The sequence below is a fragment of the Amblyomma maculatum genome, chromosome 6 (genome assembly GCF_055883805.1).
Source record: "Amblyomma maculatum isolate TAMU_Amacu chromosome 6, ASM5588380v1, whole genome shotgun sequence".
In the NCBI taxonomy this organism is placed as follows: domain Eukaryota; kingdom Metazoa; phylum Arthropoda; class Arachnida; order Ixodida; family Ixodidae; genus Amblyomma; species Amblyomma maculatum.
The window spans coordinates 165,843,088-165,865,425 of NC_139349.1; positions in this window are offsets into that span (position 1 = coordinate 165,843,088).

A 22,338-nucleotide genomic window follows, 5' to 3' on the forward strand; every position below is an offset into this window, starting at 1 on the left:
GGGAAGGTTCCACCTAATACTCGCTTATCACCCTTTACACGTTCCATAATAGTTCGATTGCACCTGCGCATGTTGGAATCCCCGGCGATAAGCACCCGGACTTTTTCTATCTCCCTCTCTATTGCTTGTTCCTTCTTTGGGTTATGTGTGTCCTGTCTGGCAATTTATTGTTCTTTATTTCTTGCTTCTTTCCCGACTTCGTAGCAGCTACTTCTGAATAACTGTGTCGGTTCGGCCCCGCCTGACCTACTTTGCTTTTGCCGTCCATGCCACTGCTGGTCCCAGCCACGCGATCCGCACTGGACTGGTTGTCCTTGTTGCTTCCAAGGACAGTGTAGGTCATTTTTTCTTTCATTTTAGGAAGCTGTCCCAGCAGTTTCTGATTTTCTGCTCTTGCTGAACATAGTTCATATTTTAGGGCTTCCACACGTGACACTAGACCGATCTTTTCTAATTCAAACCTGTATAGGCGCACACTCAGCACGCAACACTGGCACAAAAATTCAGCGCCTTCGGCTTCCTCTACCAAGTCGAAACGCGTTTCCTTCAGATTAAACTGCGCGTCATACTGTGTACACCAGTCGGGCATCTTAACCGCTGCACTACCGTGGCAGGGCGCTCAATTTTTTTTTTTAAGGGAAAGCGCAGTACCGGCTTCACTTCTCAGAAGACAGCTACACTTAACTGAAGTACCTATGTCGTCGGTCCGGATACCTATCGCGAACTAACACTCCAGCTTGACTAGAAGTCGGAAGCTCAAGGGGAAGCGGATGGTATGACCTCACCCGCATGCTTTTCAAGTACCATTTTCACACAAGTTTGATAACAAATAACGTTCGCGTTTTCTCCGGCACAATTTTTCTCAATTTGTATTACGGCGACGGCAACATAAAAGGCGACGGCAATGGTTTTTCAACCGAACGAGCTCTATAGGGACCGTACAGCTGGACTATAGGCCCTGCCTCTAGGCGCTTCGCTCGTTGCGGAAATGCGCAATCTGTCGTTTGTTTATGTACAGATTGCTTCAGTACTCCCTGAGCAGAAAGTAGGACTAATTGTTTCAGTATGTCCTGTGAACCAAATTCTGGGCAAACGTATCAAGTTGTTGGCTGCACTTGCAGCTACACGCAGTTGTCGAACGCTTAAGAGTCGATTTTTTTCAGCGGGGTTTCACAGAAGCAGGAGCGGCGGGTATATGAACACGCTAGAGACAGAGGACGTACGCTCCTGATTGCTCCGTACTCGTAGAAAAAAGGCGGAAGTTTTTGAAATCTTGTTTTAACAAGGAGCTTCTATCCGTGAGGAGTGATAGCACGATCATCTTGGAGCCGAAGCCGCACTACTTCATTCATAGTCGTCAATTTATCGAGAATTGAAAATCGGAGGAACCCAACAGCCTAAGTTACAGCACTAGCGTTTTCTTACCTGTGTACAAGAAATGGGCGGAAGAAATGAAAAATGCAGCCACCATCGTCGTGCGAGCCGCGTTATACACTCTTCCGTGAGGGAGAAAAATATTTTTTAAGCTACTTTAACTGGAAAAGCTATAGCGTATTTACTTTTATCTCTAACCAGAAGGAGCTGGCAGGAGGAATGAACAATTGCTATTACCACTAATGTATTGTCCGGTTTTTTATATTTGTTCGTCAACAAGTGCCAACGTGCTGAGAGCTCTGCGTTGAAGCTGTTAGAATTTGTTCGACTTTGTCTGTGTCATGCTCTTCCCACCTAATAAAATAACTCAATGCAGAGCTCATGCATTACTACAGGTCACAAAAGCTGCTATCGGGGCCATACACAATGTGAACAAGAAAAAATGTAATTATTTGAAATGAACATAAACGCAGTTCTTTTTTTGTTTTCATTTCGAAGGCATGGAGATTTTCGTTTGAAATGTTAACGGGTCCCGCACACATTTCTTCACGAGGGGTAAAATATGTCTGTCTTTTTTATTTCGTATACGCGTTACAAATGAGACCTGTTTCTCAGCTTCGCCCATTTCTTGGCCTGTTTAAGCACGGCGCTTCTCATAGGCCTTTTAGTGAACGCGAGATTTCATGATTAGGACGTAATAAGAGAAGTTTTATTTACCTCTGAGAAATTACTAATATCACAAATATGCTGTAGAACAGGTTTAACGGCACTCCAACAAGACTCAGTTTACGAGTGACATGGTATTCAAAAGTCCTGCTGCTGAACGGTCCTAAGAGCGGTAGGCGCATGAATAATACTTTTTTTCATTGAAAGGCATAGAGATAGCCAGGGCGGAAAAGAGACAGCTGCAGTGAGATTTTCGACAATAATGGGTGCCTACGAAGAGCGTAGATAGGGAGCTTCTGTGGAACATACTTAAAAGTGAATATATCAGGGAAATGGTAATTGAATTACTAAAGGAAATATGCCGAGATAAAAAACATTGCCGACGATTATGTATTTCTTAATGCGAAATTTGAGAGCAGCTCATCAGTTCTTGTAGCTTTTCTACAGATTCAGGTATGTGTTTCGGCTCGGGCGGTGCACATATCGAGATCCGCCGCCACCGCGCCGGCGCTCTGACTGTCGCCGCACAGGTGTGGGATTGAATGAGGAGCGAAGAGAGCAATTCAGTTATTAAATTATCGGAAGCGCGCGAGAAGCAGCGCGTGGGCCCATAAGAACGTTGCGTGGCGAAGAGGTAGCCGCGATTGACTGCTGCCGCTGACGCCGCTAGCGAGACAAGTGAACGTGGCTCTGACTTTCGACTTGAGATGCACGCACCGTGATCCGCTGATGCCGAGCCAAAAAAAAAAAAAAAAAAGAAAAGAAACTTGATGTAGAGGCCGTACGGGAGGGGTTCAAGAGGGCGGCGAATGTTGCGATGCGCGAAGGATTAGGGCCGGGTTGTGCACATTCACCGCGTCTTTTCACGGTTCATATGAAAAGTATGGAAAAGAGGCTGGAGGAAAGCAAGATCGGGTTTGATCTCATACAGACTAGGAGGAAGGGCCGCAGGGAAGCGGCTTCCATGTTTAATGTAAGGGTACGGTATCGTGCTACTGGCTGATTGCGAGGCAAACATTCAGGCACTCCTTGATACGTGTGGTGACGATAGAGATGCTGCAGGCTTCACTTTCAGCATAATTAGGAAAGGTCTGATGGTATTCAACGATGCCAGTACAATGCAATGCGATTGAGAGAATGTAAATATCTTGGAATGAGCAGAAACGAAGGGCGGGCCTACATGGAAGAGCATGAACTGACTACGTGGACGAATGGATGCTGCTCTAATCAGCACCGAGCACTACCGAGGTACATATCAAGTGTCAATACTGAAAGGTGTTTGGAAAAGAATTATTGGTGCCAGAACTTACCTCTGGCAGCACGATTTAGAGTTTATTGGTTCAATCACGCTTACAGTTATGTCATATAGCTCTGGAAAGATATGTGTTTGTGGCCCACGGCAAATCTACAAACGAAGCAAGGCAGGGATTTGTTGAACAGGGAATATCTTTCGAGGCACGAGAGGCCCAGAGAAAAATACTATATTATGAAGGCCTCAGCACATTGGACGATTATATGCGGGCAGCGAAGGCATTTCATTATTGTATCGAAGGGGTATGGACTATCAGTGGAGGGAAAGAACACTAAAACTAACTAGGAATATCTAGAGCAACATGACGTAGAAATAAAGAACGTTAAACAACAGGATTGAAACGCAAAGGGTAACAACTAGAGTTATGCAATGAAAAGAAGTCAACTGTAGATCTGTACAGCAAGTGGAACAGCAAAATTGAGAAGGAAGCGTTTTATGACAACTCCAAGAGGCGACGGCCTACTCTTTGAAGCTAGATCAGGATGTCTTAGAACGCGAAGCTTTTAGAGACGTTTACGCAAGGTGATTAAGCTTATTCTATGTGTGGTAGATGTCCGAGGTACAAATGAATAGCTTATAGTGAATGTGTCAGTGTCCATCCAGAAGCCTATGCGGGCACTGATATTCCCCCAAGAGCTAGGGGTGTATAGATACGAAAAGAAATGCTAATTAGTTTGCAGTTGAGGTTAGCAAAAAGTGTTTATAGGCTTCATGGTTAAAGGGACACTGCAGGACCTTTTACAAAAATTGGGCTTTTAGCAGAAAGCCACAGTTTTTCATACTGCGAACGCAAATATCAGGTTAAAAATATGCAAAAGAAAGTAGAAATAACCATTTTTCAGCAGAAATACGCAGCTCGCGCGACGGGGCTTACCGCGGGTCGCGCCGCCGCCTGTGATTGGCCAAGACGTCGCGTGACGACATATTGAGGACTGGGAAAGCTGCCGATGTGGCTCCTTCGCTGCGCTGTGTGGTCTCTGCGGCCTTGTGATGTCATTATGACATGCCATTTCCACACGAATGACCATAGGGAATTTCACCCCATGTATCCCTTTGCCCACAAACGATGCAGCACTTCCGTTGTGGGGAGCGTAGGTTTGGCATGAAAACTTGCTTTGGTTAGAAACGCATTTTGAAACGCAGTATCTGTCATTATTATCAGAAACTACATGGCCCGCAGTGAAACCTGTGCGTGCATATTCCTGGGAAAGAAGGGCAGCGAAAAATACCCCAGCCGCGACTACCTCCGTCTCAGGCCTACCGTCCCACCCGAAAGGTCATGTGAAAAATGGACCCAAAGGTTGGCGTACCAAATCCTGCTTTGAGTGCCACTCGTGATACCTTGGGAAAACGAAGTATTTTATAGAGAGGGTGATGCAGTACACAGCTGGCGCCAGACAAATGAATAATAAGCGAAGCGCGGTTGCCGAGCTCTGCAATGCATGCGAGGCATTGACTGGGCCATTGCGCTGGAGACCAAATTAAATGCGTGCCGATGCTGTCTGCCCGTCTCATCGCGAGATTGCACTCCATGAACCGATCGTAATCAACACTAAGCGCAACGGTTCACATACAAATGAGACCTGAATAGTCAGAAAGTAAAGGAACTACGAAATACAAGCCTTGCCTCCCTTTTCTTCCTTTCATAATCGCGGTTATGTCCCGACTCATTTGCACAAGGAAATGGAAGGAACCACGTCATGGTTCAGCCATGCCTTTTAGTAAAGCCCTATAGAAATTGCGTTAGGAACAAACTGCATGTAGTCAAAGTCGCGAAAATGCTTCGAGTAGAATGTTTCCTTTGGCTGGCTTGAATTTATTTCTCTTCTCAGCAACGCCACATTGCGCCACAAGCTTTTATTACAATTGAACGTTACCTCGTCGCGTCCACAGGGCCACAGCTGTTCGTGCATCCAAACACATGCAGAGTTGTGTTGTATCAGGTGCACAACACTAAGTTTACGTGTTTTGTACGTCCGCAACGCAAGCACGACGAGAACAGCGCACGCCGAAAGCCCCCTCCGTTGGCTCTGAATGCATCCGGCTCCTCACAGTAACGTCATGACGGACGGAGACGCAAGGTTTCTCTCTCCGCCTGCCTCCTCTGTAGCAGTCGCCCGGTGCGAATTGCGTGCTTTCAGTCGGCAATTGCGCAGGTGTTTTATGCATAATCTAAAAAATAACTTCACAGACATCATCAAAAAATAATCTACTTCAAAAATCTATAGTATTGGCACATTTGAAAACCGCTGCAGTGTCCCTTTAAGTAGGAGGGCGGCGTGTAATTACCCTCATTATAGAAATCCTGAATTTAATGAAAAATGCATCGAGACAATGCCGAAAGCTGTCAAAATTGGAAGGTTTTATTTAAGTACAAAAATGTAGGCTCAGCACGGTAGATATTGTGACCAACCCGTTTCAGACCACATGTTACCAGGATGCAAAATATATTTCTATTTTAAATTTTTACTGAATGCATATTATTCCTATTCTTCCTAAGTAAACGCTAACGACCACGGCAAGCAGAACAAGCAGGACTAAATGTCCGGTATATTATAATGACTTCAGAGCGTTGATTAACTCATGGTCTTGTGTTCTCCGGTACTGGCGCTTTAAACCGAAGCAAAAGACGTGTACCTTTGCAGCATATTTGAGCCATTTTGAGGTTGAAACTTGCACACTTACTGGTAAAGGGCTCGATTAAAATTTTAGCATCGAGCAAATGCGCCGGTAAACTGTTACGGAATAAGCTGAGAGGCAGACGCCGGTCCAGAATAAGAAAAGGGCGCAGGCACTCTTGCGCAGAAGAGACTGAAATTAAACTGGGCGTGTTATGTAACGAGTATCGAAGTTAACTTATTGTCCATTGAAGGGACAGCAATGATTATTAAAGATTAAAAAAATGTTGCCGATGTGACAAGAAGGCAGTGAATAAATCCGCTTTGATCAACGTAATGTAGAGATGTGGACAAATATTATTTGAAATGAACGAAGAACGTGCAAAATACCAAACCACTAGAGCAATGCGCTCTCGAAAAATGATTCGAAGCGCCTTGCGTTCTGTGCGGTTGGTGTAACCAAGTAGCTGTTGGGTGTCACTTTTCTGCGTTTCACGAAGGAAATCCAGGGTGAAGTACTCCAGCGTAGGCATGGAATTAATGAAGACGATGGCGTTGATTAAAACCTGATAGTTTATTCGAAAACAGTGACATAGGTTTTTGGACTTGAATCACAGGCGATCGGTGCGATGATCCAACAGAGATGGGCAGCAATGGGCATTAATTCCCCTTTGGATGACACCAAACAAAACCACATCTCTTGATAACCATTCGCATTGCCCACTCAACATTTTTGCAGTTATATATATATTTTACCCTTCTATTTGTGGCCGTCTGTCATTTCCGTACTCACCAGGACGTTGCAGCTTGGTGGCTGAGCTCTCTGCATATATTCCACGATTTGAACGCTGCTCACTGAATGTTCCCCTTTCATAAGATCCACTGACAGCACCGCATAGTGTCTTAATAACACCACGACGAAGGGTAGCGCACAACAACTACTTGAACAATAAAAAGACATCCGGTATGTGCGCACCGCTCTGATATCTATGCTCCTTCTTATATTTTACTGTCAAATATATCACCCTAGTTTTGATTAAAACCTTAGAGTTTACTCAAAAACTGTTATATAGATTTTTGAAAGAAATCAGAGTACACTTTTCGCGATGGTTTTGTCGAGAAAAGAATCACTCGCGACGTCTTGAGCTAAATCGTCGCTATTGATGTGCGCTGGAATTTATGATTACATATACAACCACATTTTTTTTTCGGATGTTGACTACGGCGCTGTAACTCAATTCCATCGTTGTTAAAACCCGCTTAGCAGTCGCTTTCTTTTCCTTTGTCGTTGCTTGTAGCCGAATATTAAATGAGGGTATCTTTGTAGTATTTTCGTGCGCTTTTAGCGGCACGTGGATACTCCGGCATATTAGCCAACGAAAATATTTTTGCCAGACAAAGGAAAGAGCAATACTTGCTCTTGGGCTACTTGATTTGTTTCTATGTTTGCAGGACTAAGAACACAAAAACGACGCTCAAGAAAAAGAAGGACGGCAGTACGACGCGGTTTATACTGTCATCCTTCTTGTTCTCGTGCTTCCAATTTGCGTTCTGAATCCTGCAAGCATAAAAATAATGATATAAACAACATACATCTAAGGTGTAATAAATATAGTGCATTGCAAGTGGTTTATTGCTGACCGGCCTACTTTAGCAGTCATCTTCGCTAGCATATGGTATTTTGTCAGCAACTGACACAAGTAGGCAGCAAGTCACGGGTACCCTGCGTGCTCCTAAGAAGGCTTGTGTGCTGCGCTGAAACCACCAACGTCCCCCCAGAGGCATCGAGGCTGAGAGCAGAGTGTCATCCGTTGTCGGAGCAGCTTTGCTCCATCCGAACTCGGCGGATGCAAATCACGTGTTGCCTGCAAACGAGAAGCTCTCAGGACCCGCGCAGCGGCACGCGCGATACGCACGTGTTGGCGACACTCCCGTCAGCCGCAGCTGTTGGCCTCTGTCAGCCGTCCGTCGCAGGTTGCGGTGTGTGCTAAAGCTCATGTCACAAGATTTAAACCCTACCGTATGAACAAGTGGGACGCATCACCTCGTCGTGATACACGGCACGCGGTGCATAACACCAGCAGCTGCGACCTGTTAGCAGGCAGGTAGACGCAAAACCTTCGGTGTTTTCATTCTCACTCGGGAGGCCGGCCGGAATTCAATCGAGTGTGCACCCCAAGATTTGACACGAGCGGTTTACGTGAACAGAAAACTCGACGCAAAACATCACGACTGCATCTTAGCTTCGACGAGTAACGCTGGCGTAAGTTCTGTTTTAAAGTGATAGCGCTGAAGGTCTCTTTCGGCTGAGAATTGGGAGTACGCTTGACTGAAAATTCATTATTGTTCGACATGCAGCACAAGGAGCCTTTGAAAATGGCTGAGAAATAAAAGTACCTAAACTTCATTATAATCACTGCAAGCATCCTCTACCTTGGTTCAGTGGTTAAGATGATTGGCTACTTAACTTACCCTTGTTCTTGGGGTCCAACCGAACAGTTAAAATCAACTCCACTCCGATGGTTTCCTTTTTACTGTGAAAGCACTACTCGTGGACTATTTAAGTCCCCACGAAAACGACCACGCCTAGTTTGACAAGGCGATGTCTTCAAAGTCATTCGCCCGCACCCAGCCAACAGTGAAGTTCCGCTCGACATTATCCATATCCCTACTGACAGACGTAGGGAGAGGAAGGCGAGATGGCGCGATCAAAATTTTCGCATCCCCACTCGGAGGCTTCAGAAGAACGTTAAGTTAGGTGGGGCCTCTAGAAGAACTCAAGGCCAATCGCCGACACTAGGTAGACGCCGGAGATTACAGCTTCTGCTTTAAAACAATTGTGTAACTTACCATAGCGAGTCGATCATATCAGTTAACCCCTGTTGGAACGCAAATCACGCAAATGAGCTTAAGTACTCTAAAAAATATAATTGTTGTCAAGACGGCACACGCCGAGACGCGCGCGCTAACGGACCGCGCCTCGGTCGACTGGCCGCTGTGGTTCAGCACCAAAGACCGAATGACCGACTACAACAAAATAACCAAGGTGTTCCGCCTAGCTCGCAGAACTCTTCCACCCCCTTGCTCGGGGCTCAGTCGAGAGCAAGCCGTTTTATTCAGACAGCTACAGACGGGCTCACTCCCCAGCCCGTCGCTGATGCATAGACTGTATCCCGAGACGCACCCGACAGACAAATGCAGAGTCTGCCGAACGGAGACGGCCGGCTTCGCACACATGCTGTAGAATTGTAGCAAGTACCGGGAAGAAGCTAAATCTGGGAGGATCCCGCCGCGACTGGAAGCAGCCGCAGGGAGCGACAATTAAGAGGAACAACTCTGGGCCGTCCAGCAGGTCATCAAGGCGCTGGCCAGGCAGGGAACCAGCGAGGCGGCCACGGCGAGCGGGGACCCACGCCGCGTGGCCGGTGCCCAGAGGACGACGTAGGTCCCATCCGGAGCACGCGCACGCGAGCGTGCGTTCTACTGCAGGCCCCGAATAAACGTTTTACCAATCCAACAATGTCACGAGGTTTAATCGAACCTCTCACATTTTGGTGGTAGTCAAGAACACAACCCCTATGCCCTGAAGTTATATAGGAGTGCCGGGCTTGGAATATACATGCAATTAAGTGATGGCAACGAGAAGTGTGTTAATTTTCGTGATCCAATGTGCATTGGGGCCAGCAAGAAACCTTGAGGACCATGTAAAGGTAAAGTCACACGTTTTAATAAACTTACGTGCTGTGATGTTTCACGGCCACAGCACCAAAACCCTCTTGACCCTCAGGAGACTGAGAAAAAATTCAACAAGGCATTTTGGAACACTAAAGTGCGATAAAGCGAAAGCCATATAGCGCGGTGGATAGTAGTCCTCCGCTACAGCTCTTCCATCGCCATCTCTTCTTTCACTCCCTTCCTCCCTTTCTTTGTGGCATGGTACATGTGTCTGCGGAGAATTGTGACAGATACTGCGCCTTTTCTATTACGTAAATCAATTTCAAACACCGCTGATGCCTGCTGTACTAACGCATTCTAGACATCTGGGTCTGCTGCTGTTTGTTGTGCGGTGCGGCGTTCGAGGAAGCGGCAAATGAAAGGCACCGCATGGAGGCTTGGATCGGACGCTCGGCGGGGTAAGCTTTGTATATGCATAAATCGCCTGGTGACGTCATGACCTGTCCTGACGGTACATCGCGCGCCCCTTGTTCCTGGCCCTACGGGGCTGGAACGGTAGGTCAACGCCGCTTGCGGCGGGTGTTAGCTAGCCACCGAATTTTATCTGTTACAGGCCGTCATTGCACCCGCCACTGCATCGGTGGTGGACGACGGCTGTTGTTGCGACGCGCGTCTTTCTCTCCCTTTCTGTCCGCACGAGGCAGCGGAGGTGGCTGAGCTACAGAGCCAGTAGCAGGCCCGTGCATTTTCTTTTTCTTCTTCCTACAGCCACAACAAGAACGAACACAACCACCATTTCATTGAACGCATCAAAGTTCACCGGCGTTCTACAATTCGTTTACAGATTTGGAATTCCGAATTCGGAATCCCGCTATCATCCTCACGGTAGACCAGGGAAATTATGAAGAATGTTTCGTGATCCGGGACGTGGCGCCTGTCCAAAGACTGAACAGACGCCACGTCACGGATGGTGAAACGATCCACTAAGGTCATTCAAATCCGAGTTGCAGGAGCAGTATGCTTTGCGGAGGCGTGTATATGCCGCATGTGAAGAACCTCCAAACTGAATGCCGTATCCAGATACATGTGTTTGCCTCCCAGAATTTTGATGTTTTCGATGGTGCATTATCGCAATAGGGAAATGGCGGACTCGTATTAAGTAGCCCTGTAACTTTAGATATGGACAAGTTTAAGTAAGTGGAGTTTATACTTTTTTACGGAAGTTTTTCCGTGCAATAAAGAAAACCAAATCGGGACGTGGCGCAGTTTGTAAAGCGCTGCGCTGGGGATCTAAGGGATGAAAGTTCGATTCCCGGTGAAGACAAGGTTTATAAATTTATTTTTAACCCTTCCTATCAAAAGCGTGACACCTCTGCTGACAGCCTTCTGTCGACAACGATGAGGCATGAAAGGTTTTTGCCTTAAAGACGACCAAACCACGAAAAGATAAGACAGCAATTCGACGACCACACCCAATTGCTCAGACGGACTCTCTATTGACTGCAGGAAAAGCAGTGTTTGTTCACAAATATAGCGCACATTGGTCACTCACAATGTGTAATAGTATTACGTTAAGGTTTCCGTTCCTTTGCTTTGAAAATGCATTTCTAAAAAAGGGCAGTGGTAAATATTACATGAGAGCTTTTATATACCCCAAATTTTATGAACAAGAAACCTTTGCTTATATGCAGGATGCGTACAGTAGAATATCATATGAAGGAACTTACGGAACTTTGGGAGAATGTTAGCAATAGTGAATCTTGGATATATTTTACTGAATATATCGCACCCTCACTTAGTGAAAGAAAATTTCAAGTATTTTCCTAGCGCACTTGGTTCAAGCAGTCGCATGAAGTAGCCTATGCTGCAGTAAGCAGAGCGAGGATTTCGAGCAAAGAGTTTTATTATGAAACTTGTGGGGATGATATAGATTTTCCCTGGCGCGTATAGGGGCGCTGTTCTGAGTCTACTAGTAGCTCCGAACTGATAATCGGCGGAAAAATAATATTAGTAATGTCAGGTATATAGAATCAAAAGTAAATGCCTTCACTGTTACCTAAGCAGGAGGCCTTTTGGCCACGTGACCTGAAGGCTTCATTGGTAGGACAAATGGGAAGGGCGAGTTGTGAGAAACCCGACACTACAGACAAAGATTAATACTGGTTTGAAGCAACACTTGCAAGAGCACAGTCTTGAAATTAGATTTAATCATCATCAGCCTGACTCTACCTACGGCAAGTTGAAGGCCTCTCCCATATTCCTCAAATCAACCCGGTTCTGTGCTAGCTGTATCCACTTGACTCCTGCGAACTTCTTAACCTCATCCGCCCACATAACGTTTTGCGCCCCTTGCGTACGCTTTCCTTCAGTTCGAATCCAGTTCGTTACCCTAAGCGACCATCGCTTATCCTCTCTTCACACTGCATGTCCAACCTATGCTCAGTTCTTCTCTTTCATTTCCACTAGAATATCAGTGACTTGAGTTATTTCTCTAACCCACTTTGCACGCTTCCTATCGCTTAACGTTACACCTATCATTATTCGTTCCATAACCAACTGCATTGTCCTCAACTAGTAGAACCCTTTTCGTTAGCCTCCACGTTTCAGTCCCATAGTGAGTACAGGTAAGATGCAGCTGTTGTATACTTTCCACTTGAGTGACACCGGTAAGCAGCTAGTCATTATCTTTGTGTGCTTGCCAAATCCGCTGCATCCCAATCTTATTCTCCTCGTTATTTACCTTTCATGGTCCGGATCTGCGGTTACTACTTGTGCTAAGTAGCCATATTCGCCTTCTACTTCCAGGGCTTTTCTACCTAAAATAAACTGCTGTTTCTTGCCAAGGTTGTTGAACATTACCTTAGTCTTCTGCATATTGATTTTCAAGCCAACCGTACTGCTGTTCCTGTCTAGGTCAGCAATCATTCTTTGTAGTTCATCTGCAGAGTTACTTAGCAAGACAATGTCATCAGCAAATCGCAGATTACTGATGTGTTCTCCGACTACCCTTATCCATAACTGCTCCTATTCTATGTCTCTGAGTACTTCCTCTAAGCAAGCTGTGAATAGCGCCGGGGAGATCGTGTCTCCTTGCCTGACACCTTTTTTTGAAGGAATTTTGTTACTCTCTTTGTGCAGAACTTTGGTTGCGGTGCAGCCATCATATAGTATGCTTTTCGAAACTCTTTTGCGTAACCAATGAATGGTATGCATGAGAGCTGGTTATATTCCGAGCGTTTTCCTATCCCCTGGTTGATGGTATGGATATGATCGAAAGTAGAGTACCCTTGCCGAAAACCTTCTTGATCTTTTGCTTGATTGCAGTATAAGGTTGTCCTAACTCTATTAGCGATTACCTATGCGAATACTTTATACGTAACAGACAGTAAGCTGATTGGTCTGTAATATTTCAGATCCTTATCGTCCCCTTTCTTACGAATTAAAGAAATGTTTGCGTTAACCCATGGAATCGGTACCGTCGATAATACCAGGAACTGTGTATACACGGTGGCCAGTTTTCCTAGCACGATATCCTACTCGTCCTTCATCAAATCTACAGTTACCTGAAACTCTCAGCTGTTTTCCCCCTTTCCAAAGTTTCTAACGTTTTCTTAACCTCGTCCTTCGTCACTCGCGGAGCGTCGGACTGATTTTCCGTACTGCCAATGTCACTATTGTCCTGACTACTTTGGCTAACGGAGAGGTCAGTATAGAACTTCTCGGCTATTTTGACCATCTTGGCCATTTCGTGATGATATTGCCCGCCTTTTCCCTTATCGCATATATCTGATTTTTGCTATGGCTAATTTCTTTTTCACCGCTTTAAGGCTTCCCCCGTACTTGACAGGATACTTCCTGATATTGGCCGCTTTGCACCTATTGATTAGCATTGATATCTCTGCCAATTCTATCTTGTCTGTTGGATTGGAAGCTTTCATTCTTTTGCATTTTTTACTCAAATCTTTTGTCTCCATAGAAATTTTGCCCGTTTCCTACCGCGTAATTCTACAGCGCACTCAGTAATGATATCTCTGAAATTATTGTTCATTGCTTTAGACTAATGCCGTCATCATATTCTGTAGCGGGATCCTGAACTCTCCCCTCCCTCCCCCCCCCCCCCCCCCTTACCGCTAATTCGTTGATGGACTTATTTCTTACTAATCTGTTTCGTTCCCTCTTCAGATATAGACTAATTCGAGACCTTACCCTCCTGCGGTCACTGAATATAACTTTCCCGATTACTTCTACACCTTGCATAATGGCGGGGTTAGAACACAGTATGAAGTCAATTTCATTTTTAGTCTCCCCATTTGAACTTTTCCATGCCCACTTCCGGTTCTTCGGTTTGCTGAAGGAAGTATTCATGGTTTTTAAGTTATGGCGCTCTGCAAACACAACTAGTAAACCTCCCTGCTATTCCAAGAACCAATGCCATAGTCGCCCACTGCCTGGTGTCCTGTCTTCTTTTTTCCTACCTTGGCATTGAAGTCACCCATTAATACAGTATATATTTTTATTCAGTGATTGGGTGGGCAATACATGGCACTGCCGGTGGGGCAGGACAAAATGAGGTAATTAGTCTCCTGACGGGGTCCTGGCCCCCCTGGGCGAAACAGCAGCGGCTACAAAGTACAGGCAGCGCACATGCAATTGAATACAACAATCTTCGGCGTATATAAATACGCTCCAATAAAAAAAATAGAAAACAAGGAAGTAAAAGCAACACGGAGTTGCAATCATCACCACTGTACAAAATACGCATTCAGACACGTGCCTGTATCAAACCATTTGGAAATGTAACAGTTGTCATGAAACTCTGTAACAGTATAAAGGAATAGCACAATACATTGCGATTTCATATGTGCTTTAGTCATGCATTTGGTTTTCTACTTGAAGTGAAAAACGGTTCGGTGTTTAAAAGTTTTCAAACTTTCACTTATTCTTGCGATATCAAGAATATCTGGACAATTATTGCATAGTTAGATGATTTGATAATTAATTGTCTGTTTAGCATAATTTATACAAGGTTTATCTACAACAATGAATGTCCTCAGCAAATTGTGACCAGTATCTCTATTTAGATAATGACTAGAAAATCTATTGTATTCGCTCGACACGTCAGAAAATACGTACATAGATAATTTTCGTTTGTATATATCGTGGAAAGGTAGGATATTATGTGTTGCCATGAATGTTACGGTTTCTACATTTTCTTTATATAATGCTCTAATGGCCCTCCGCTGCAGTGAAGAGAGTCTTATCATTATCGGTCTTAATTCTGGTACCCGATGCTAAGCAACAATAATTAAAGTGAGAGTGTATATTTGAGAAATAGAGGTGCTTTTTGAGCCTGACAGGGATAAAATTTCGAAGGCGGCCTAACATTCCAATGCATCTCGCTACTTTCATTCTTACATTTCCCCCATGGTAGGACCATGTTAGGTTTGCTGGAAAGTAACACCTAAGAATGTAGGACAATCTACATGCTCAAGCAACGCATCATTATAGTAAAGGATCACATTGTAGAGGATGGGCTTCTTTTTATGCTGAAAATATCGTATATTTAGTTTTGTTTGTATTTTTTTTGAAGCTTCTTTGTATGTACTCATAAACCGAGCTCATTCAGCCATGCATTTGACGTGGTCTCAAGTTCTTCAAGGTTCTGCCAGAAAAAACGACACTTATGTCGTCAACGTACAGCAACAGCTCACCCGCAGTTAAAATGGTAATGGAAATCATTTATATACGGTATGAATAACAACGGGCTGAGCATAGAGCCTTGAGGAACGCCTTATTTAATGTTTTCTTTCCCTGATGTAATGCTACGTATGGAAATAAACTGAGACCTCGAGTGCTAATAACTATGTATAAGACTTTGTGCTGTGCCCTTGAAACCACATACTTGAAGCTTACTGAACAAGATATGGTGTTGTATAGAATCAAACGCCTTACGAAAGTCTAGGTAGATTACAACTGGAAGTAACTTGGCTTCGATGTTACGGATGATTTTATCTTTAATATGAAGCAGGGTCGTTTCTGTCTATTTCCCTTTTTGAAATCCGTACTCCTGTTCAACAAACACTTTCCTTGACGATAAAAAAGTGCTAAATCGTTTACATAGGATTCGCTCAGCCTATTTGGAGAACAGTGACAACACTGAGATTGGCCTGTAATTGTTTAATTCATTGTATTTACCACCTTTGTGTATTAGAGCACACTATCAATATTCAATGGTTGTGGGAAAATACCAAGGGCTAGAATTTGATTGAAAATATGAGATAGGGGATTTACTATGTCACCTGCAACTGCCTTAATCTGAAGAGCTTTATTATCATCTTCACCAGTAGTCAATTTTTTGTCTTACTGCATCTTTCCTTTCCGCATTGCCGATTCTACATCTTCGTAGAAGCTTTCAACTGCCTGGTCATCATGACTACATGTAGGTACGTGTTCTTGTAGAACCTTTACCTTATACAGCTTATTAGTCCCAATTACGATGTCTGCCACCCTCTAATTAATGCTATAGAGTTCATCTATATTACCACCTTTGTCCTTATTGACAAGAAGCCTACTCCTAGTTCTCGCCTCTCCGGTAAACCTCAGTACATTATATGCCTCATTCGGCCTCCTAGCCTCACTAAGCCATATGACATCCCATTTTATACCCTCTAGTTCCTCTAACAGCCCCGCTAAACTATCTTCACTAGCTGGGGTTCCAGCGTTAAATGTTGCCAGGGTCAGCCAGAGATTCTTCCACACGCGGATCTATTCTTTTTTTTTTGACCCGGTGGAGAATAGCGCGGCACCGAATTCAAACTACGGTCCTCTTGCATGCGAGGCGGATGTTCTACCTCTACGCCACTAGTGGATATAGTTTATTCGAATGCAGCCGAACCTTATAATGCATTGTGCACAATGCGGTGGATCCAACAAGCTGAGTCACGAACACCTGGGTGAATGTGCTCATTAAGCCGCTGAGATTTATGAATAACATTTGACTTAGACAGGATTAGAGGGATGGAGCTTTCTTCTCAAATACATTACGGAGAAACCTGCGTAACATTTAGAGGGATCTTTCCAACACAGTTAGCGCCAATCGATGGCTCCTATGACAATCTGTTAGGGGCAGGGTACGTTGAGTAAGGCATGGCTCCCCAAACATGCTATATTTTCTGCCTCCATATTCCGCCATGTAGGCGTTTTTTTGTGTCGCAGTGGCAACTTCTTCGTCCTTGATGATTGTGGCTTCCAGATTTCCAATAAAACCTTAAGATAAGTTAATAGTAAACTCTGGCTACACATGCAAAGAACTTGGCAAAAGCGATTAACACATCATAAATTTTAAGGCCATTGCTTCAGTAAACATAAAAAGAAGGAGAAATGAGGTGGGCATTCTCTCGCATCATTTTGTGAGGGGCCATTACGCATTTAACAACTCCGAAATGTGCAAAGTAAAAACACAAAGCGTTGCATAAGCTGGTAATAAACTGCACTACTTCGCTAGCACATTTTAAGTCCAGCGATGTCTAAAATAAAACGCCTCCACCTACTTGGTACTGGAATTTCTTTTCGGAACGAACAAAGATTCCGGGTGCAATTCATGGCTGCACTGGCCACGTTTCAGTACAGGTGAAAAGCACGAGCCTCTGTTTGTTGCGTAATATGAGTTGAAAACCACTATTGGGAGTTTTAAACTACAATATTTGAGCATGCATGTAACTCCGATATATGTGACATCTTCTATTGGGCATTCATCCTAGCGTACAATGCATTGTGAGGAGACAAACATTATCAAAGACGATTTTCATAGCGACGACAGCGTAACGAGCAATCGAGAAAAGTTCTTCCTTGGGAGTTGTCATTGAGCTGGAAATTCCAGTCTTCTGGAACTCTTAGGGTCCTAACATTATTTATTTAAAATTTAATATTGCTTGCAATTAGTATTAATAACCTGTCAAGCTTTGTCAAGCTTTGAAATGAAACAAAGTATATGCAGAGCGTATTCCGGCTGAACCGAGGATATGTGCTGCGTGAAAAATAAAGCAGCACAATACTCGGCAATTCATTCAGAAACGCGCCCTTGAACATAAACTTTTTGTCTTATGGTACGCCATTCCGCTACGGACGCTACGACCGTCCAACTTGAGGCTGGTTGTTGCGCTCTGGAATTCACTGCTCTCATCAACTAAAAAGAGCTAACTGTAAATAGGCTGTAATGCGCGCATGAAGATCCTATAAGATAGCTTGCTGACTGACGCTGAATAAACTGGGTACACAAGTGACGTAATCAAAGTTTCCTTCGCGTCAATGAAAAACTCCTTGGAGAGTTTTAGCGTGGAAGCATTGATACCCTCATTGTTTGATCTCGTAAGGATGAATGAGAAGCCAAACTAACATCGCCGCAGGGATGTTTCGAGCCCAGTTAGAAACAGAATATAACTTCTCTACTTCTCTGGCACCTTGTTAGACCTGTGCCCATTTCGGTAGTAGACGTCTGGATATCTTTAGCGGCCAGTTTGTTACCTTGAGTTCAGGGCGTTCTTTTCTTCCCCTCCTGGGTAAAAGTCTCAATAGATATTTTTTTAGTCATATTTCATTCTAATAAAAGCATAAAATATTCATTTTATAGTTAGCTGAACATGAAAAGAAGCGGCAAAGGTAGGCTAAACGAACCGAATGTTAGCTGAGTGCTGAATTGTACTTCAGCATCTCCTTAACAAATCAAACCGGCGCTTTATTTTTTATAAGAAGCTTTCAAGAGCAGCAGATGGAAGAGAGTATGTCTAATCTCTCTTAGAGATTTTAAATGCACTTACCGCTGACATAACTAAGTAAGGAGAATGCGTTATAATATTTTCTCAGCACTCATGTGTGACACCATTTCACCAGTCTCTTCTATACAATGCTCAATTAGACTGCATCTTGCAACAGCAAACCAACAGCCCGACACCGGCCCTATATTTATGGGCGTGAGCACCACATGTGCCCACATATTAGAACCCAGCAATACTCAAGCTTCACAGAAAACCATCATTCATGGCACCAAGTTGCGACTGTTGGAAGAAGGAAGAGAAACTACACGGGCCTGCTATTGGCTCTATAGCTGAGAGGAGAAATTGTAGAGAGAATGAAAGAAAAACAAGAGGGAGAGAGAATGGCGCAACCGAAACGGCGGTGGGTACAGTGACGGCTTGCAACAGGCACAACCCCCTGTTGCAGGCGAGCCCTCGCGGTGGCCCCTATTTTCGACCCCGTAAGGCCAAGAGCAGCCAACCTATCTCTTCCTACCACGACACCAAAAACGAGAGCTCAAAGTGCTTTTAGAGTTATAGAGTTTCTTTCTCTTTCTACCTTTCTCTAAGAGAAGTGTCATACCATCAAACGTCCTTGTCACGAAACGTTGAACGCAGCATTGACGACTCATCGAGAAGGCTCTTCAGTGGCTTTCGGTGCCTCTTAGTGACAGTGCTTGTCTATTTCTACAATCTGTTCAACCGGGTAACCACGTAACAGCCTTTTATGACGCATTTGGTTGGGGGGACAAAAGAAGAGGCGCCGAGCAGTACAGAACAGTACAGGAGCACGCCGAGCAAGGGTGTAACTGTCCTCCCGCAGGAACACTCTCTGCGGGTCGAGAGCAGCGCCACGACCATGTGACCGATCTTCTCTCCTCAGCATTCTCCGCCTGCCCGCAGTGGTGGCAGTTGCATCCCAAGGAGAGACCAACGCTCCGTGTAGAACCGCTTGTTTTGTATGCCTTTGTTCTCACAGTGCGGCGATCTGCCTCGTTTTGCCCTTTCGACGCCAGCCGTTACTCTCAAACATGCATACAGCCCCTGAGCAATGGACCATTTGCGGAAAAGCTCCTGCGCATGCGCGACAAAGGCGCAACTAGCGCCCTCTGTGGGCGATTTGGTTTTGGTTGGAAAACATGACGCGCCAGCGCTGCCTAGCTGTGCATTCTCGCGCTGTACAGCGGTGGATGATTTGAGTTGCTTGTCTCGCTTTCGCCGTATGTGTGTGCCCGCGGCTCGGGAAAACTTATCACGCATTTAAAAAAAAGTCGGACACGTGAAAAAAGGCTGTCTCGATATTTCATGACTGGTCCCTGAGCGCGCGTCGTCTGCTAACGAAGCAGTGTGCTCGGTGTCCTCTTCCGCTGCTTCCTTGCGGAGCCGCTTTTGTTCTCCCCCGTTTTTTTTTTTTTTTTATGTCGGTGCCATAATCTATTGTTATGAGTTTTGTTTCCTGCTACAGCCACACCATTTACGGAAAAGGGGCCATCTCTGCCTTGAGAAAAGGTAGTGTAGAGCTTTGCTGGAGTGAGTTCTATACCTTACCAAGAACTATCGACTTGCAGAGTACGCCCGTGCAAGAAGAAGCATCATAGTGCCCTCACAGAAACACTCAACAGCAGCCCTTCTACATGCTGACAGGTTTCGCTGAGCCTTGAATAAGGAGTAAAGATACGCAGCATTGTTCACTATTGCATGCAGTCTAAATAGTCATTTGACTGGAATGCCTTCTATCTAAGCTAAGCATGTGCCATGCAACAGCGACACTGGTACGTATATATAACGAGGACCACGACGACATACAAGGCGCGAAAGACGAAGAAGTGGGGTCGGTTGGGCACAACCGACCCGTTCATTAGTAGCTGGGCGTTCTTGCTGTATTTGTTGCTTGCTGCCAAATGAACACATATTGGTTTTATAAGAGTTCTTGCATCGACAGATTCGGTGGGAAATGAATTTTATATACTTGTATAAACATCCACCGTAAATCCAAAAATACAATAGCAAGGTGCGCTATATCTGAACAGCGGGAGCACGGAAGAGTGCAGCCTACGCAGGAAGCGGTCCGTCAGTAAGCGAAGCTCTCGCGTATGAGCGCGAGCGTAGTTGAGAAAATATGAGTCGTTTACAAATCAGTAAAGCCTGGCCTACATCAGAAGCTGCAGGGACGAAGTCAGCAGGAACTCTTGCCCTACGTCAGAAAACCTAGACAAACTTTTGCGCGTGTTACAAAACAGTGCATCCCAAGTCACTGTAACACTCGTCGGCCCATTAGTGCCCATGCAATACACGTTAATTTTGTGTATCAGCATTCTGCACAAGAGAGATACACATCTTTCTAAGCAAAATATCTCACCCCACAACGCAATCGCAGTGAGTTCAAACGATGTGACCCGAATCAACAGCGAACCATGGCATTGTCGCATAAACACTGCGGTCTTCATGGATTGTGCTCACTCTCATCAAAACTGATTAGTGGTATGAAGATTCAAGTTCCTGACATGGCCTTCCTCCTTTAAGCATCGGCCACAATGCGCCTGGCGAACAGTTTAGGACGCAAACTGCACTGGTCATTATTCTGGCTAAAACCCAGAACGTCGGCGCTCTACATCGTTCTCCTTCTATGTCATCCTCTTTATTCAGCATATGCACGTTTTCAGCAAAAGAGCAACGCTAAAACAACGATTTAAGCGCACGCGAAACGCCGAACGCTGCCTTGCGCATGCCAGTTCGAGAAGCTCTTTCCAACCAAAAGTGCCGGCGAAGCTTCCCATTTTGGACGAAAGGTGGCGCTCACTTTTCCGCAAATGGTCGATTCTTTCCGATAACCAACGCTTTGCAGCCACCATTTTGAGCATCACCGACTAAAGATAAAATAAAAAGATGGCGCGGATATGACGCTTCATGCCATGTAACTTCCTCTACACTCGCTTTAGGTGAGGGAGCAGCCGGGAGTGCACTCGGGTGCTGTCAGCGGAGGAAAGCCCTTCTCCTCTCCCATTGGAAGCCGGTGATTCTACACCTGCTCTCCCAGTGGAGTGCGGCGCGCCCGCTTGTCTGAGAGCATTTTTGCCCCGCCGGGGTGGTGCAGTGGTAAGACGCCCGACTACTGTGCCGGAGAACCCGGATTCGAACCCGACCTCGGCGGCTGCGATTCGATGGAGGCGAAACGAAGAGGCGTCGTGTGCTCTGCGATGTCAGCGCCCGTTAAAGATCCCCAGGTGGTCGAAATTACTCCGTAGCCCTCCACTATGGCTCCTCCTTCTCTCTTTCCACTTTCACTCCCACCTTACTCCCTTCCCTTACGGCGTGGTTGAGGTGTCCACAGAAAAGAAGTGAGGCAGTTACCGCGCCTTTCCCTTCCTATAAACCAATCAATCTGAGAGCACTTCCGAAGTGCTCTCGAGTGCACCTGCTCTCCCACTCGAATTTGCCATTTAGGAGGCCAAATGTATCTCCAGTCTTTTATGTTGAAGCCTGTCGCCAAGTTCACAGAGAATGAGTGTGTTTACTACGCTCTAAAAATGCCTACAGGTGTTTGGAACGACGCAACGATTGATACGCTACATGATGCGGTAAGCTGCAAAAGTGGTGCGCTGAAGCTTCCAGCAGTATTTGACACTGCGAAAGTAAAATTTCAGCATTCAGTGTTCGATCTCAAAGTGGGGCCCGAGTGCCGTCAGGTGAATGCGCTCACTTTTTGCCTCACATCGCTCCTTTCTTCTTGAAATGAAAATAAACTCAAACTCGCCTCCATGTTTCACATGTGTACTTAATCCTCTGTTTCTTTAATGATGTCAAGGCAACGAAGCGCTCATTGAAGTAATACTTCATTTCGTTGCCTCGGGCAGCCGTCGCGAATCATGAAAGTTTCACCGTGAATTGACCTTGAGTGTTA